The sequence below is a fragment of the Magnolia sinica genome, chromosome 18, assembly GCF_029962835.1.
Source record: "Magnolia sinica isolate HGM2019 chromosome 18, MsV1, whole genome shotgun sequence".
Lineage (NCBI taxonomy): Eukaryota > Viridiplantae > Streptophyta > Magnoliopsida > Magnoliales > Magnoliaceae > Magnolia > Magnolia sinica.
The window spans coordinates 31,097,212-31,117,161 of record NC_080590.1 but is presented as its reverse complement, the minus strand read 5'-3'; the positions used below and the strand labels follow the sequence as shown (position 1 = coordinate 31,117,161).

Sequence of the window (19,950 nt, the reverse complement as noted above, 5' to 3'; positions counted from 1 at the left end):
AAGAAAACAGTGTGTGAATGTTGGGGTTGTCGGACTTATGGGAGTGAGAATTATAATCAACCATCAAACAAGAAGAAAATAATGAGAGATTATATTATGATTGAACAACCATCATATTCTCCCACTTATGATCCGTATGACTATGACCAGTGAACATCAAAATTGGAAAGATGAACCAACAACATGTTATAATGATTATTCTCTTGGATCCCCTACTTTTAAGATCCAACCAGAAACGATCCAAGAGGATTCATTTTAGCTTAACATGAACTATCTTGTGGAAATTTGAAAAACATTAGATATGCTTAATTTGCACATTGACAAGATAGTGGAAGCTCATTCATCCCAACCACAACTCAATCCAGAAACACAATGTGAGGAAAGTGATCCTAACTCGCTTTTGGAGAACTCCGGAATTTGGAATGAAGAGTTAGATTCCATTAATGAGTATACGGTTCAATTTTTCAATGAGTCGATCTCGAGGACGGTCCAAAGGAATGGTCAAGAGACGTGGGTGTCTTTCAAATATGATGATGATAACACACTTTACTCACATGACCCACTTGGTTTCAATGATGAGGGAGAGGTTAGTTTATTCGAACCTCAACCCAATTTAGAAGGAGAATGTGAGTAAAGCGATCCCATCCCAAGTGTGTGTTACACTGAATTGGATGATGATAAGTATTGGGATGAGATTCATGAGAGCACAGCCCAAACTTCACTAGAATTAACTTCAATTATGGTCTAGGAAGGTGATCACGAGGCACAGGAAGTTCTACTCTACCTATCTGACATGCCCAATTTAAGCTTGGAGAATGAACCACTTTCACCTAAACCTTCCAACCTTTGTGATGCATGTTTAGACCACTCCCCTGAATTAAATGATGATATGATATGGACGAACCGCTTGATAGGACTCTGGAAGTTGAAACCACCCTGTTGAGGCTACCATCTGAGGTATACACTTTTGACGATTCAATGCATCTACTGAGTAGCTTCAATAAACAAAGTGTTCACATCAATGTGTCGTTTATTGATCCTCAACTTGTCTGTGCAAGGCAAGAGCAAGAGAGCATGCCTCCATCCACTTCCAGAGACGATGGAATCCTTGGGCAGATCATCATACACTTCAATATAGACAATAAGTCACTCTCAACTAAAATTTCCAACTCTTTAGATGATTAGTTGATACACTTTACAGATTTAAACGAACCTATGATAAAAGAAAAAGTGGATGCCTCGCAAGACAATACCTCGGTAGTTGTCACGGACCGAGAAAACCCTTATTTTGAAGCCCCTCCATCCCCAGATCTTGAATGTCTATCATTAAATGAGGAGCTGAAAATTGAGCCGGAGCCTAAAACTTCGGAATGTGTCGAGACTACATTACTTTCTGAGAATTTTTCTGAATTTTATTTACGTGTAGTCTCTGATTCACTATGAGATACTAAATCTGAAACTTTTTCTGTCCCAGATGAGTCGTATATACTTTGGACACCTCAGGAGATTAAAAGGAAACCTTTTGCTGAGGTATATAAGTTTCTCTGGAAATTTATGCTCCATGACATCCAAGCCTTTTGCAAAAATGACTTTTGGATGATCTTATTGAGAAACCTACTGAGAAATTTATCAAGATATTGGCCGGAAGAGGAACCTTGCAGCATGACTAAGTAGCTTTCCCCTGCTTTCATAGGACTAGGGTATTTTGCTTTATATTGTTCTAGGATAGTCGGCTTTATGCCATTAGGATAGTTTGCTTTCCAGTTGTTCTAGGATAGTTTGCTTTTTGTTGGTTTCACTCTTATGCTAACCCACTTTCACGCTGAGATATCTTTGGAAAAAGCCTCTTAACTCCTTCATCAGGTACTATCCTTCCATCACTTCTCCTTCAATTTCATTGTCTCACGTTTGCATGCTTATATCTTTACATTAAAGACAATGTAGATTTTAGGTTGGGGATGGGAGATTAGGTTACTTAATTAGTATTTTCTTGGTCTTGAGCAAAATTTGTGGAAAATTTTCAATTTTTTTCTGAAAATTCTTGTGAATTCGAATGATTTTGACGACCGTCTTTGATTTAGGAATATAAGATACGTAATGTTGGTAATTTATGACTCTTGGATTTAGTTGCTTGTTAGATTTCACAGTTAAGTTCGAATTAGTAATCCATAATTAGAAGTTTTAAACATTGATTGAGTCATGATTTCACATGTCACACCTAGCTTACACATTATAGCTTCAGTTCGATATTGAATTGTTAACCAGGTAATCACTAGGCATAGAAGGAGCCAACCTGGGGAATTTGTCCATCATCTTCATTGAAAAAAAAATGAATACCCAGCTAAAAAACTGTTGTATTCGAAAATGGCTACCTATTAAAGATCTTTAAAAAGGTTGACGCAGCGTGAAGCCATCAATGGAAAAATCAAAAGCTGGAAGAATAAAAAGGCTGAACCGTAAGGCAAGTTTTGGTTTAGGTTCGGTTATCTGGAATATTTCTTTTGGTTATTAATGTTATCATGCAAATTGACGATTGGACCTTTAATTGTGATAAGTCAAGGTTGCACTATCCACCCATGGAACTCAATGTTTAGAATTTTTTCTAATGGATGGATTAATACTTTGAACTTGACCATGTCGTTTACCGTGTGCTTGAGTCTAGGCGAAAGTAATGCCCAACATTCATGAATCTTAGAATTCTATTGACCGGATTGTTTTTCAAAAATCACTCGGTTTTATAGAAATTGTCCTGTAATTCTTAAAATATTTTTTGCATACTTTGCTCGGGACTAGCAAAATGTTGGTTGGGGATTGTATTGAGGGTCAAATATTGCATATTAGAGCCTAGTTATTACCTGACTTTACGAACATAATACTGTTTAACGTCCTATTTTAATTGTGTTTATATTACAAGGTGAATTTATGAGCTTGGACTGAAAAGGGTACTAAAAGCATGAATTTAACGCTCAAAAATCACCAAGGTAAGGGACGGACCCCATGGGACCGAGATTAAAAAATGTACATGCCAGAGATCCAAGAAAATCAAGCAATTCATGCTAAAGAGGCTTGAAAATCATCCAGAATACAAGATCACAGGGTTCCCACTATCTGTTTGGCTTGAAACTTTATATCTGGCCTGAGGACCGTAAATTAACCGTACACATTGAATTTCATCCATTGGATCCTTGTGAAAGTGGCCCAACAGACAGATCAGCCCATAAAACACTGATTTGGGGCCCACCTGATATCTGGATATGCCTTAATTTTGGTTTCAACCCCTTAAATGGGGTGGCAAAATGGATGGACAATGCAGATTGCTCATAAAAACATCAGTGGACCCCACATGTGGTGCAAGAGTGCACAGGCAGTGCACTCTCGCACCGCACCGGAAGTCCTGTCAACACCCATCTGACCCGACCATTCCACGTAAACCAATAACGTCCGCAAGGTGCGTACACTGAGTTGAGTAGTGGGCCTCACCCATCATCCGGTTCGACGATCTAGACCGTCTATCTGCTCCTGAGGGTGGCCACGACCCTATTCATGACAGCATTTTGGCCCCATACACACGTGCAAACGTGGATCGACGGAAAACGCAGGATGAACAGCAAGTTGATTTGATACAGTGGACCGCACCAAAACTCGACTAAAACCACTCCTTCCCGACTGAGTTTTCACCAGGAATCCAATGAACGGGGTGGATTTCGCCGAAAACATACTGTGGGGCCCACCGAACATGTCAGCGCAGGTTCTTTCGCACCGTACGCACGTTGCAGGGTGTTGTGGGCCACCGATTGTGGTCGGATGGTTGATCCAAACCGTCCAGAATCTTCAGAGGGGGGGTCTTTACCCCACTCATGGAGCCAGAATGGGTTTCTTGGACGTCTTTTGGCTAAAAAATCTGTTCAAACGCAAGGTGTTTGCATTTTCTTTCCGCACACGACTGCTAGTGTGTAAAGCTTTTACAGGAACCGACCTAGCACCTCCTTCATCCCTATAAAAAGGAGGGAAAAACGTGGAGGAGGGGCATTCAAATCTTGGGATGTGGGCAGCTGTGGAGGCATCTTTGGGCCATGGAGCATGGGAAGAAAGAAAGAGGGAGAGAGAAAGAGAGAGTGAAGGCTAGGGAGTTTCTTCTTTTCTCCTTCTTTACTTCTTTATTTTCCTTTATGTTTATTTGAGATTTAGCTTGATCATGACTATGTCAAGCTGAACCTCTTAGCTAGGGCTAAGAGGTGAAGCTTGTAGTGTGATAGGTAGTTTCCTACGGCTTTGATTCATGTTAAATTGAACTAACTTTGATTCTAGTTTGATTAATAGGAATACTTTCAGTTTTTAATGGTTTATTGTGACTTAAATTACAATGGATCTGCGATAGCTTTGAACATGTTCTTTTCATTATTGAGATTATGAGCGTGGGAACCCTATTGTTCACCATCGTCTCTTGGGCATGGTTGGATGATGGAACCCTTCTTAACGTTCATAACTCTCTCAGATTGGTTAAATTCTATTGTTTGCTTTGTCTCATGGGCATGGTTTTGTGATGGAATCAATTCTAATTCTCATTCCTCTCATCTCTTAAAAACTAAATCAAAGGAAGGTCATAGTTGAATTTTAACGAATTATCTTTCAACTGGATGAAGATAGGACTCTGAATCCAGTTGTGTTCTTAAATCAAGCATAGATCTCCCTGATCTCTACAAGTGGATCCTTGGCACCCTAGTTTCCCACCTTTAAATTTTATAAGTTTTAGTTTAATCATTCACAATTATACTCTTACTTTATCCTGATTTAGATTACATCTTCGCCTAGTTCTAGTTCTAGTTACTTTCAGATCGCGTACAAGGTTCAGTCCCTGTGGATTCGACCTCGGTCTTATCGAGATTATTATTACATCACAACCCTATACTTGGGGTGTGAACAAGTAGTCCTCTCGATCCATATCCATATGATTATAGATATCCTGATCCAAATCCAAGTTACTCATCACAGACACACTCTTAATCTCAAGATTCTCAATAGCCTGAGTACGGGTACCAATATGGCTATTCGACGGGTAATGGTGGATATCCTTACTCTGTCAGAGTTGTTGCCTAGTCAGGATTAGTCATCCTTTGGTTTCATTGACCTAGTAATTCCTTCTGGCACTGGATATTATGAATATGCAACACCTCCACCTATTGAACAACCTCAGCCTGATAATGACGATGATGATGACGTGGAGGTCGAGCAACCACAAAAAAGCAGATTTTCATTTTGGTGGTGACTTGTGAATTTATTATGGTAATTGTAAGTATATATTTGTATTAAGGTAAGTATTTGCAGTAGTACTATTGCAAGCACACATTAACACTGCCGAACTTGTATTTAAAATAACTCCCCTGACAACCAATCGAGTAATCCTTAATCAAGTCGCAGGGGAGTATATTAAACACTACTAATTTTTATTTTTTTAATATTCTTGACTTGAGGATGAGTGACAGGTCACATGACACGACAGGAATCACAGCCAAAGGAACAGGATAGGAGGAGAAGTCTCTGACATGTTGAAGAATGAAGACTTTAAAATAGAATGAACATTGTAATTTATGCAAGTCTGGACTCACTCTAGTCTAGACTCTAGAGTAGAGACCTCACTCCTCCTCAAGTATGTTAAATTGTTAATAACTTAATATAGAATAAATTAGGAAAAATAATTGCAAACACCTACACATGTAAGATACTTTGATATTACATTCATTCTAATATATCTATCATTAATAGTAGATAGTTAGAAAATTAAATATATGAGTTTTGTAGTCAAATCCAGGTTGTCTGGTTCATAAATTCATCAGACTATCTGATACAACTTCTCAACAAAGAGTAGACCATTATGCTACCATAAACATGTTCCAAATTATAAATGAATGCATATTTGGAATATTTAGAATATTTGGGATTTAATCCATATTTTTTCATTTTTTTTGGCAAAAAAAATAAATTGCATTGTTGTAGGCCGTATCGGTAACGGTGGGCACCGTTACACCCTCCGATACCAATACTGAACACCTTGGATGAGGGGCATATCGGATGATAACAGACCTGTAGAAATAGGGAGGGCAGAAGAGAGATGACTTGTATATCCACCTCCTCTAGAATCCTTTACATATAATGATAAGAGATAACTCCCTACTAAATAAAGATAAAATCAAAACTGAATTGATGTGATCTTTTTAACAGGAAAATTGGAAAAAATAGAAAACATGAGAATCACTCATTTTTGTGTTTTTTGCTATGTATACAATGATGCATCAGGCCATTCATTGGTAACGATGTTGTCTCCGTGCCTGACATACTTAAACATAAACTTCCAAGTCTTTAACCTTAAATTTTGGTGTTAAAGAATTTGGAAATTTGAACTGACAGTGAATTGTTACTTCCCACATAAATTTAGTTCCATGCTTTAATTTCAGTAATGGAGAAAATAAGTTGATCAGAGGTTCGACTTGCTTCTCCCCCACCTTTTTTTACGTTCTGGGGCCCGTAAAATAATGAGTACCCTTTCTTCCACCTCCGAAGGATGGAGGGGGTATACAGCGAAAGAAGTGTAATGTTAGTTTTACCTTCACAGTTGGATATAAATCACATCAAGAAATTGACATGCCCTAAGAACTTTTATAGCTAAGCCTTGTTCCTTGGCAATCGTGCGTTAATCACGGCTTAAGCATTGTCCTGATCAACTTCAATCTCTCTTTGATGCACCAGGAATCCTAAGAAATTACCGACCGATACCCCAAAGCACATTTCAAAGGGTTCATCTTTAATTTATAGAGCCTCATCTGTTCAAAGGACTTGTGGAGGTGGGCTAGATGCTCATATGCATCGATCGACTTGACTGCCACATCATCCACATAGACCTCCATAAAGTGGCCAATCATGCAATGGAAAATAACATTCATTGCCCTTTGGTATGTGGCCCCTGCATTATTCAATCTGAAGGGCATCACCACCCAACAATATGTTCCTAAAGGCCTTGGACATAGGGGTGTACACAAACCGAGCTAGCTCGGTTAGCTCTCTCGACTCGATTCGAAAAAGCTCGATTCGAAGCTGAGTTCGAGCTGATTTTTTAAGCTCGAAAATGAGTTCAAACTGAGTTCAAGCAAGCCCTAGCTCAACTCGACTCGAATCAAATCCAGCTAGAATTGAACTCGGATCGAACCAGTTCGGTGACTCGGTTATTTTGCCATTGATGTTGCTCACCAACTGTTTGATAAAATGACTCAACGAAATGCGGCTGGTGGCAAGGAAGGTATGTACATGAAACAAATACCCTTTTTCTCTTTGTTTTTCTTAGTTTTTATGTTGCTTAGAAGGTGTTTGATAAAATAACTGTAAAACCATTGCCTTTGTTTGAAAAACAGTAGGATTTTGAAGTTGCGGTTCAGGTGTTTGTGGAAATGCCTCGATGGAGAACTCAACTCGATCTTGGTTCGAACTCAGCCCGAGATGGCCCGAGCTGCTGACCGAACCAAGCCGAGTTGGCCAGTTAGGTTCGAGGACCGAGCCGAGCCGAGCCGAGTTTGAGCTGAGGTCAGCCAGTGGCTGAGCCAAGTCGAGCTGAGGCCAGCTTGACTCAGTTCGACTTGATGTACACCCCTACTTGGGCATCTAAATGCTCTTTTCGGCACATCATCTAATGCTATATAGATTTGATTATATCCAAAATGCCTAGCATTTCATGGTAATCTCACGTGAAGCAGTCAGCAAATTCCACAAGTAAATTCGTCAACTTCTCTTTCTTAGGAGGTTGTAACAAATTGCTTATGAATGTTGGTTTTGGATCATAGTTCGTCCCCAAGTTGATTTTGACTAGCGGATCTTGGACCTGTGGTCAGATATCTTCTTTTTCCTCTGAGAGTTCTTCAAACTCAAAAATGTTTTCTTCGGCCGATCCCTCTAATTCAGCCAAATTCACAAAGCAATTCTCATTGGTTTCCTTTAAGCTTTCTTCAAGCCTCTTTATTGTGGCCATAAAGTCGGCCCCATATACCATGGCCCTCGGCGCCTAGGTCATGGAATCTCTTCAATAGTGCAGTGGGGAACCAGCCGGTATAAGACAATGTCCTTCGGCCGGCTATCATTAGCCGAGGTGATTTCCAGAATAGCTTGTACAATGCTTTCGGGATTCTTATTCAGTGTAATCCCAATAGGTCGGCCAAACTTATTCCTTCCGATGAACCTGATAGGCCCTACTTCTTCACCATAATAATAAGCCTAGTTGGCGTTTCTGATGGCTAAGAAATGTTTATTATTGGCCAAGACCAGCTCGACCTTATTTTGATTCCAAAAGACCACAAATTAGTGGAGAAGGGATGGGATGCAAGAAAAAGAATGAATCCAGTCTCTCCCCAACAACGCGTTATAGGTCAATGATGTATCTACTACAAAAGATGGAGCCAACGCTGTTTTTGTGCAAACGGTCAAATCGACCGGCAGGACACCATGTGTGTGTATGACATGACCTACAAAGTTACTAACAGTCACTTCCAATGGGATTAGATCGGCTGTAGTTTTTCCTAATTTGGCCATCATCCTCCATGGTAGCAAATTTATTGGAGCCCCATTATCGACTAGAATTCTAGTGATAGGGCAGCTGTCGAAGTGAGCTGATATGTACAATGGCTTGAGGCGTCGTGTCATATCCAGAGTGGGCTTGTCGATGATAATCCTTTCAGATACATCCCCAGCTTTTACAGTGATTGTGTCAACATGTGGTGTTTTGTCGACTCTACTCTCCTCAAATGGGAAAGAAGCGTGTTGAATTATTACTAGAGGAGCATGTTCATCCACATCGCCGGCCATGCTGTTTGGTTGAGTGGTCCTGGCCTGAAAACTGGACGGGAGTGTGAAGACCATGTTGCAATGAAACGTTATGGGTTGCCCCCCTAGTGTTTCAAACTACATTTGCTCGAATTGATCGGCTGGGTGCTTGGCCGCTAGATCCATGGGCAAAGAAATTTTAATGGTGTCAGCAGTTGACAATAACTCATTGGCCATCCATTCCTATGTTGGAAAATAATCTTCGTTGAGGTAGTCTGAAAAATTCCCTCAGTTGCCTGATACACTTATTGTATGTATCAACAGTATAGACACAAAAAACAGGGTTAACCAGTCAAATTCAAGAAACAAGTACGCATATTGGCCCACATCAGCTGATACAAGTACATACCATGACACAACCAATACCCCTGTAAGAGGCCTTCTGTTTATATTTCTCTTTTTTCTCACATATTTTGTGTATTTTCTTCATTTTCAGCATAGTGGATGGTTAAGAACTCATTTCGACTAGATTTAAACTCAAGATTTGAGTGTTATTTGACGAATTGAAGCATAGGGATCTCATTTGATAGTCATGTTTATAATGGCAATACATCAGCTAGAATTGTGTAGGTTAAACAAAGAAATTGTGATTTTACAGTAAAATAGCTTCTACTATAAGCTTCAGGTTGCTGCCTTTGAACGTGGGGTGGCTTGTTTTAAGGTGCAGTATCATGTCGTTATTCAATTGCACTTGTGATATTGGTGAATTGTAATCACAAGTATTTAAATTTTGAGTAGTGCTGATTCCCGTCAGACTGGATGTTTGATTAGAACGTAAAATATATAATAAAGTTCTCTGATATTTATAACCTCATCTCCATATATCCCTATCCCTGATCTCAAGATCTTTCACCAAGATTCTCTAATCCTCACCCCTCATGCATATAATATGATTGATATCTCGTTATAATCAAATAAGATAGTTTTCATTTTCTTTCATATGTTTGTTATACCATCCTTAGAGGTAGCGTGCATGAATCGGTGCATAACATATTGTTCTTGCAACACATAGTTGCCTTGACTATGGTTCTGAACATTAGTATCAGAGTGCATATAGGCCTGGCTGAAAAGCAATATGATTAGGGGTATCTTGTATGTATTGGTCCAATTGGACAGTATCAGTCAAAAAAAATTTATGCCAAAAAATTAGTGTCAGGAAAATAACGTAGGAAGAGAAATTCAATAGTATATGTGTTTTAGATATGTATCTAATGGTTCACCAGACCATTCTTTGATACAACTATTGTCTGTTGACTTGACCTGCTAAAAGCCAACAAAAAAAATACATAGAAGTTTTCTATTGTTTAGGGACAAAACCATGCACTGTCAGCCAGAACTGATGCAATTATATCAACAATGGATTCATATCATTAAAATTTCAAGCCAGACTAGTAATAAAACATAAATGATACAATTAAAAACTAAAAGGAACCAAAAATATACCATGGCCTCTGACCCAGACCAACTTACAAAGAGCCTCAAAGTCATCATACCTATCCTCACCTGGGCAGCCATGATACTATGCTCCACATATCAGCAGTATTGTGCCCAACTCATGAGGTGATGGTGCTAAGTCATGTATTGTGCCTCAAATCCATGTCAATGCACGAAAATCAAGCATTGACATGGATTTCTACTAGAAAATCCATGCTAATATGTACCAAAAATAAAAAATAAAATATAAAAAAATTACGCAACTTCTTCTCACCTTTTGAGTTCTGGCCTGATTCCACTCTTCAATGGAAATTTCTCCCCCAAAATTGTGTTTTAATGTCAAAAAATTCAAGCGGAGTTGTCAAAACACCCCTAGGAAGAGATTCCCCAAAAATAGAAAAGTGGGGATTTGTAGCTTTTTCAATTATTTTATTTTTTTTTCTAATTTACACTAGATTTATTTTGTTACAGTTGATACATGCAATCAATAGTGCATTTATATAGAAGGGGTTTAGCAAATATCTCATGATATTTCCGACATTGTGAGATATCATAATGTATCAGCCAATATTGTCTGATAAGATCCTCAATATTTTCGAAAAGTTTCTTATTCTATGTTTCATATTGGTAGGGTGCAATACCAATAACACCAGCCAATATTATCATTTGCATCCTTGATTTATAGACAATATATTGCTCATAAGTACTTGTCATCCTTATCTCTTCCATGGTCAAAAATATCAACACACAAATTTTCAGTTGTGAGAAAGGATTGTTTCCTATGCACATCCTCTTCGGAGACTTGTACTCTCAAGATCCAGCTTACATGTCCCGGAAAAGCTGATCATCAGTGGTTGAAGGTGGATATTAAAGGGATTCTTCAATGGCAAATAAAGGAAGTTATGCTAAGGATAGTTGTGTAATTTGATGACAAATGCATACTAAGGATGTTGGGGATGTTTAAATTCTCTATGCTGGTCAGAAAGCTTTTGGTTAACAATTTAGCTAACCAATGTGTTGAGCAACCTAACTTTTGTACCTGGGTCTTAGCTCTCGTGGATGTTGCTCTTGCTATAAAGGTCAACCAGTAACGTTACAATTATCAAAATGCATAATGATATAACAGGGCACCTCATGACATTTATACACCTAACTAGGCCAAAAGCATGACATGATTTGCGATAAATATGTGGGAGCTACTGAATGTCCATTTTAATGTTAGCCACAACAGGCCTAAATCCACTCATGTGAATGATAGGACACAGGCCCAGTTTAGGTGTTTGCAAAGTTGGCCCCACACATTGAGTTTGGAGCCCAAGAAGACTTAATTTCAATGAATTACCCATGTATACGACATCGAAGGTGGAGCAGGAAAATTATATTCTCCACAGTATTGTTAGCGCACAAGCGAGAAATAACAAAATAGGGAGTGTAGTTGTAGAAGGCAAAAAGAATTTACAGAAAAGATAAGGGTTTGTGATGTGGTGATTGATTTCTATAAATCTCTCCTTACGGATGAGGAATGGGACAGGCCAGTTATGGATGAGCTGGAGGTGAGTATCCTCTCCAGCGTTGATGTGGCTTCTCTTGAGAGGCCCTTTTTGGAGGATGAGGTCAAGAATGCATTCACATCTTGGGGAAGGGATAAGGCTCCTAGCCCTGATAGTTTTCTAATAGCTTTCTACTAGGAGCTTTGGGACGTGGTTAAGAAGGAGGTCATGAGCTTCATGTCGGAATTCTACAAAAGAAGTCGTTTATCAAAGGAGTTGGGCATGTCCTTTATAGCCATAATCCAAAAGGTTATTGGAGTAGAGAATTTGAGAGAATTCAAACCGATAAGCTTAATTGGTGGCCCGTACAAGATTTTAGCAAAATGCTAGCATTAAGATTTCAGGCGGTATTGGTGACAATCATATCCAAGAACCAAGGTGCCTTTGTTAAGGGTAGGCTGATCATTGACAACGTCCTTATCGTGCATGAATGCGTTGATTCTCAACACATGGAGAGAGAGGTGGTGTTGTGTGCAAGTTGGACATGGAGAAAGTGTACAATCATGTCAACTGGGTGCTTTTAGACTATTTGATGAGAAACATGAGATGCGGGCTGAGGTGGAGGGGATGGATCACAAAGTAAGTCAACTCAGCTAGATTATGTGTTGCTGAATGGCTCTCCTAAAAGCTTTTTGAAGCCATAAAAGACCATTGGGCAAGGCAATCCCCTTTCTTCCTACTTGTTCGTCATAGTAGAAGAGGCCAATGTTTAATGAATCAGTATTGCATTATGTATCGCACCCTTGGGAAACATAGACGTATCGATTATCACATGGATATCAAGGAATTTATTGCGCTTTTCGAGAAACATGGGGTCAAATTTTTCAATGAAACTTCAGGGATTGTTTAAAAAGACATTAATACACACTTTTAAATCATAACATCACAAAAAACAAGTGAACGTAATAGGTTTCCTTTATATAGGGTCTTTTTTTAAAGGATGCATTCATTCCATATAACAAAAAGGATTTATGGATCTAGAACACTGGCACCCTAGGTCCGGGGTCCCCCTAACAAAAGGAAAGTGAACATTGGCACCCTTTGTATGGGGTCTTAAGTTTTGTGTTGTTTGACTAAATTGATGCAATTATATTCAACGTGAATACATAAAATTTATAAATGTAAGAAGGCATTTTTGTAAACGCAACCAATACATTCAAAAGCCAAAAAAAAAGAGAGTAGAAATTTAGAATTATACCTGTGAATGATGTGTTTGGTCCAATTGACCATTAATAAAAGTGGAATTTTGATATATATATATATATATACTTTTTAACTATTTTTAAATTAAAAATAATTTTTTCCCGAAAATTCTCCAAAACTACGTGAACTAATAAATCAAGCCTCATACATGTTTGATTTCATGTTTTGAATAAAAGATTGCAAATAATTTGGGAGAAATTGGGGAAAATCCCCATTTCCCCCAAACTGGATCACCTACCCTCAAATCTCGAAATCAAATATTCAAATCTTTAATTTTCTAGGTAAAATATGAAGAATCAAGTATTTTAAACGTTTTGACACTGATCTGGTATGATTTTAAAATAAAAAGATCAAAATGCAAAAATACTCACCGAATTGAAACCAGCTCCAAATCCACTTCAATCTTGATTCTGGGTTGAAAATCTTGTTTTTCTCCCAAAAGATTTAAAAAGATGAACCAAAATCCATGCCAAATGCGTTTATAAGAGGGGGGAAATGAAAGAAAATGCAAAAAAATAGAGTATTTTGTGGTTTTTGTGAAGACAGTTGCAATTTCCCTAACGGTATCGATGATATCTGCCGATATCGATACATAAGAAAAATACAATAGGAACAATGATGATATCAAGAGATATTTCATGATATCATTGATGCCGATAATACCAGCTGATAATATTGATATTGCAATCAATGATAGAGGCTTTGGGCGGCATGCTGATAAAAGGCCAAGAAGCTAAACTCTTTAAAGGTTTTACGGTGGTTAAGGTGAATCCTCCTATCTCCCATTTGCAGTTCACCAATGGCACTCTCCTTTTCTATGAAGCAAATGAGGGCATGGTGGAAAATAAGAGAATTGTGTTCTTTGCTTTGAAGTTGTCTCAAGCCTAAAAGTTAATGTTTCTAAGAATGAGATGTTGGGAGTGCGTATCTAAAGATGAGATGGATAGGTTGGCTATGGTGTTTGGTTGCAAAGCAAGGGTCTTTCATTTGACCTATCTTGGCCTTCCTTTCTGTATTGGGAAATCGGCAAAGCATTTGTGGAATATAGTTGTGGAGTAGTTCGAAAGTAAATTGGCAAAATGGAAATGCCGTTATTTATCTCTCAGTGGCTGTATCACGCTCATCAAGTTAACAATATCGAATTTGCCATTGTACTTTATATCCCTTTTCAGGTGTCCAAAATTCGTTCTGGCTAAATTACAGATATTGAGGAGAGAGATCTGGTGGAAGGGATTGGATAGGAATAAATTTTATCAGTTGGGAAGAAGCGTGCAAGCCAGTAGGAGGGGCAGGTATTAGAGTGTTGGAGGCGATGAATTGGGTGCTCCTAGAAAAATGGTTGTAGAGGTTTGGAGAGGACTCATGGTGGAGAGAGGTCATGGTGGGGAAGTATAGGTGCCATGTAGGGGGATGGCGAGATAGGAATTCCCCCTAGTATAGAACCTATATTTTGTGAAAGGGCATCTCAACTCTAAAGGAGGAGGTGAAAGCCGAGATTGCCTTCTCCCTTGGCAAATCTTGGTTTCCAATTGTTTTTCCATGGCAGGAAATTACATTGTTTGGTCCCCTCCTTGACGCAGAGATATCTTCGACGAGGAAATAGATGAATTTGTGAGGTTATTAGATAAGCTTCTCTGGTTTTGCTCCAGTGAGAGAGGATAGGGACAAGCTCGTATCGCTAAAGGACAAACTGGGTCGATTTTCGGGTTGATCTTGCTACAAAAGATGCACAGTGCAGAGAGTTGCAATCACACGTCTCACGTGTGGTACTACGACTCCCATCAATTGGTTGGTCTGAAGAAAGAGAGTTCTCACCATCAATAACCTCCAAAAAAGATCTATGGTTCTTCCCAAACTGTGCATGGAGGATGCGGAATCTAACAACCATCCATCCATTCATTCTAAAGTTACTTCAGAGATATGGACTTCCTTCATCACTTCCTTTGAGATGTCGCGTTATGCCGGACTTAGTTGAGGTGTTACTTTTGAGTTGGCATGGGGTGAGGATCAAGAAGCAGAAGACCACGCTTTGGAGACTCACCATCTTGGCTATCAGGTGGTTTGTTTGAGAGGAAAGAAATAGGCGTTTTCGTAATGTCTCTAGTAAGGGGGAGGAGGCGCTTTTTAGGGCGCAATATTTTGTGTTAGAATGGGCTTCTTGTATCATGCCTTTGAAAGATTGTAATTTTAGTTTTATTTTTTACTGTAAATAGTTATGCCATCTCAGCGCTTTTCAATAAAATTCTTGTTACCCTTCAAATATAAATATACAGCAGACACACACACACACACACACTTATATATACAGTGGCATATGTATGTGATCAAGGCAGCAAGAAATGCCACAAAGAAGAAGAATAGAGAATAATAAAGAGAATAGAAAAATCCCAAGGATAAATAGAGAACTGATCACCTACATCTGACTTTGGTTCACCATCACTGACACTAGCAGAAAAGGGAAAGCACGCATGCATCCAGCAATTAGTTGAAGTCAATGATTAAAACAGCGTGTCCTGTACTGTATCTGCCATGACCAAAACATAATAAGTGGCAGAAATATGTTAAAAACAGAACCACAAAACGGATTAAATAATGTCAATAACCATTTCTAGATACTTATCTGCCTAAAATAAGGGCTTAAAATATGTGAATTAGGAGGTTCTTGGTGCGACATACAACCATTATTGAGCACCGATACACATCCAACAATATAAATCAGTTCCAAAAAATACTTCAACCTGGATTGAAGTTTCATTTTGAGCTAGAGATCGACCATCGTGTATATCTGCATATGTTCAACCATCCATCATTACATGTAGGATGAATGTGTCCAAGTTCCAGACCCAACGGTGGATGTTGCATAGCCTAAATATCACACTTATTGGACAACTCTATCCATCCAACTGAAAGACATCAAATAGGTGAGTTAAAAATAAATTTGTCGCCAGTCATTCTCATGAGAATCAGATGCTTATGATCGTCCAATAAGAGCAATTTTCCACGTTATGCTCCATCGACATAGAGGCCCACAATTTGGACAGTCTAGATAAGCGTACAAGTATGCCACATGTAAAGAACATGGCTGCCACAATCTTTTCTAAACAGTGGCAAAATCACACAAAACCAAGATTCAAAACATTCGCACAGGTAGCACTGGATATACCTCAGAATTTTGGGAAAGAAAAATGACCCTGATATTATTTATTTATTTTGTGTAATCTCGTCCCTACGATACCAAAACAGAACGATGTGCAGTGCATATCAGCCGATAAATAACGGTTTTTGGGCCTGCCTCCAATGCCAATGTCTTGAACATTGCTGCTAAAAGCCCTTAAGGTGCAGCAAACTCACACCATAGTCACATCCAACATCAGCTGGTTTTACCCATCATAACGGCTTTCCATGCGCCCACCCTTGTTAGCGAGGGAAAAGGAAAGCTCGAAACAACTCTTTCGAATTTCTCTAGGCAACGATCTTGGCGGTAATCCCGAATCAAGTTTCGAAATTGAATTTTGAAGATTCTGAGCTTCGCGCCTATTTTAGAATGAGGCTGGATCATGCCCTGCCCCACAGCCTCCGTCGAATTCTCATATGATTTTGCGGAGAAGAAAAGCAAAGAAATAGAATCTTAGTTAGGGTTTGGAAATCTTACCTTCTTCGCCTTCGCCTTCCATTCGTTAGTTCTCTCTCTTCTCTCCCCGTACGTGAGTTGGAATTCAGCGGACGATCGAGACTCGAGAAAGAGAGATTCGGGCTTTGAAACGGCATTTTGATGACTCGAGAGTATAGGATACGATTGTAAGCAAACGAACAGCTTGGTGGCCGACTTAATTCCCAACGGGTGAGATTATATGTAACTTATCAGAACCGTTGATCGAATGGAACCCTTTGTGGATGGAGTAATAAAAGGAATCGTACCGTATAAGAGCCTCCTAATTGTTCTATCGACGACCTATAAATAGATGGTTAGAAATAAATAAAGCAACTGCCCCATATTTTTGGGGGAAAGACGACCAAGATCAAGATATAGAATTTTATAACGTACAATGATTTTATGTTTGTTCTCCATCCAAGACGGGTCCCATAAGATCAACGGTTTGGATCTCTAAACCATAGTCTTCAATGTACTGATTTGTGAACATCGGGCCACTGTACTTTTGGTGATTAGCCAGACCCCAGTCGCACTCTCCGTCGTCTCCTAAGATTCCTCTCCCGGGACGTGATACGGACATTCGCGGGAAGAGAGATTGAAGTGGCGATTCGCGGTGCACGCGCCATCGATCCATACATTTGAGAATCTGAGCCATTAGTCAGGTGTTAGATACCATGTACATTCTTTAAAAATAAGGATGGTCCACTCGTGATATAGGCCACAAATATATAAGGAAAAAAAGAAAGAAAGTATACATCCAACATGCATGTGGCCCACCAAATGATTTGACTATTTACATTTTTGTTCATGGAATTTTCCCGATGGACCCCACCTGATGAGTGCCTCTGATTCTAGTCCCATGTTATACAGGACCCGGACTGCGTCCTACCCCTGCAAATATCCAGCTCAGAACGAGCAAGAGCATTGAGTGACCACCATGATATGGTCTTATCCATACCGTCCATCCATTTTTCGTATCATTTTAGGATATAAGCTCAAAAATGAGATAATTCAAGGTTCATGAACCACACCACATGAAGCGATGATAATAATTCTCACCGTTGAAACTTTTCCAGGGCTCACTCTTATGTTTATTTGTCATCTAGCCTATTAATAAAGTTACGTGACCCTGGATAAAGAGAAAACACAAATATCAGCTCTATCCAAAACTTTCGTGCCCCTGAGAAGTTTTCAATGATAAGAGTTCAATTCCCATTGTGTTGTCCACTTCAGCCTCGGATGTGCCTCATTTTCAGGCTTATATCATAAAATGATAAGAAAATAATGAATGGACGGTGTGGATAAGACCCATCCATCACACGCCAGTCAAAGCTCCTGCCCATTCCTAGAGGGAGACCGGCGGAGGTAGGATCCGCGTCCTGTTATATATAGGTTGGTTCGTCTTCAACTCTCCACCTGGGCGAAAAGCTTGGCCATTTCGCTCGTAGGAAATGATGAGATTGAAGCATGTCGATAAGAGTATCATAGTCCCGCTTGTACCGTACACATTGAATGGGATTGTACTTGGGGGAACGCAAGTGATGGAGTGATGATAACCAAAAAGTGACTCTTCTTTTGAAGTACGGGAAACGGATTGGCTACTCCCCCGCCGCTAGCCGTGTCGCTGGTGGTCGGTGCTCTGTGGGCCCACCATGATGTATGTGTTTCATCCATGCAGTTAATTAATTTTTACAGATCATTTTAGGGCTCGATCCCAAAACTGAGAGGGATAGAAATCTCATCTGGACCACACCACATGAAAACAACTGTGATTGGATATCCACCATTAAAATCCTCTTAAAGCCCACTGTAATGTTTATTTGACATCCAATCTGTTGATTAGGTCATACAGACCTATACGAAGGTAAAAACACAAAGATCTGCTTGATTCAAAACTTTTATGTGCCCAGAAAGTTTTAAATGGTCGACATTCATTCAACACTATTTCTGGTAATGTAGTTTACTTGAGATTGGAATATAACTCATTTTTGGTCTCATGCTTTGAAATGATCTAAAAAAATAGATGGCCGGCGTGGATGAAAAACATACATCATGTTAGGGCCCACAAAGGACCGACCACCAGCCATTGGCCGGTGGCAGGAGTAGCCAATCCGTTTCCCTTTCAGTAGGGACCTGACGCGGATTTCCTAAGAAAGCCTTTGGAAAGTTCCTGCTGGGAACTTATGTGAGGCCCACTGTGATGTTTGTGAAAAATCCTATATGTCCATCCATTATTTGTCCATCCCTTCTGTGAGATCATTTTAAGACATTTTATAAAAAATGAACAGTATTCAAAGCTCTGGTGAGCCAAAAATGTGATAATTAAATATCCACAATTGAAATATTGGTGGGGCCACAAAAGTTTTGATTTATGCTAATATTTTTGTTTTCAATTCATCCAATATGAATGACGTTATTGACTATATTTATTAACTGTATGGATGACATCTAAACATTACTCTTGAACCCAAGAAGAATTCAATGGTAAGAATTTCCCCGACCACATTTTCCTCTAGTACAGCTCACTTGAGCTTTGGATACAATTATTTTTTAAAATAAGACTTAAAATGAACTCACAAAACGAATGAATGGAGAGAATTTTTCAAAAACATCACAATGGGCCTCACCTAAGTTCCCAGCGCAGGAACTTCCTTTCGCAGGAAATCCCAACGGGGCAGACTAGGTAATATACTGATATCCATAGGACCTAGCTAAAGACGACGGTCCTGCCAAGGACTCTGATAAGGTTACATTGATGTATTTGTTTTGTCCACACTGTCCATCCTTTTTGACAGTTCATTTTAAGACATGAACCTAAAAGTAGACAGATTGAAGGCTTAAGTGGACCACACAATAGGAAGCAGTGGTGGTAATAATATCCATCACTGAAATCTTCATAGGGCCCACCTTGATGTCATCCAACCTGTTCATAAAGCCAGACAGACCTGGACGAAGGGAAAACATAAATATCAGCTTAATCTGGAACCTCTGTAGTTGTCACGCCCCAAACCCAAAAATCGAATTCACAGGAATCTTGATCGCTAAATTTGGTGCCAACAGCCTTCATAGTACCCTATTCTCGGCTCCTACCGTCAATACGCCAGATTCCGATCCTATGATCCTACAAGGAGGATTTTTTTTTTTTTTTTGTACATTTAACTCATAATAAGCATAACCACAAGATTACCCAATTCACAAAGAAAACATTATTATCATATATCCACTAATATAATCATTTGAGTACAATGC

At 39.2% G+C, this 19,950-nt stretch overlaps 1 long non-coding RNA gene across 2 annotated transcripts in view; it reads right to left on the bottom strand.

Annotated features, from left to right (window-relative positions):
* Positions 1-16,796, bottom strand: part of LOC131233835 (uncharacterized) — a 70,784-nt gene extending 53,988 nt beyond the window's left edge. For both annotated transcript variants that reach the window (XR_009165367.1, XR_009165368.1), the window contains exons 1-2: positions 16,702-16,796; positions 15,467-15,573 (exon numbers count right to left, since the gene is read on the bottom strand). This is a non-coding gene — a long non-coding RNA (uncharacterized LOC131233835). The remainder of the gene's footprint in view (positions 1-15,466; positions 15,574-16,701) is intronic.
* Positions 16,797-19,950: the final 3,154 nt, after the last annotated feature.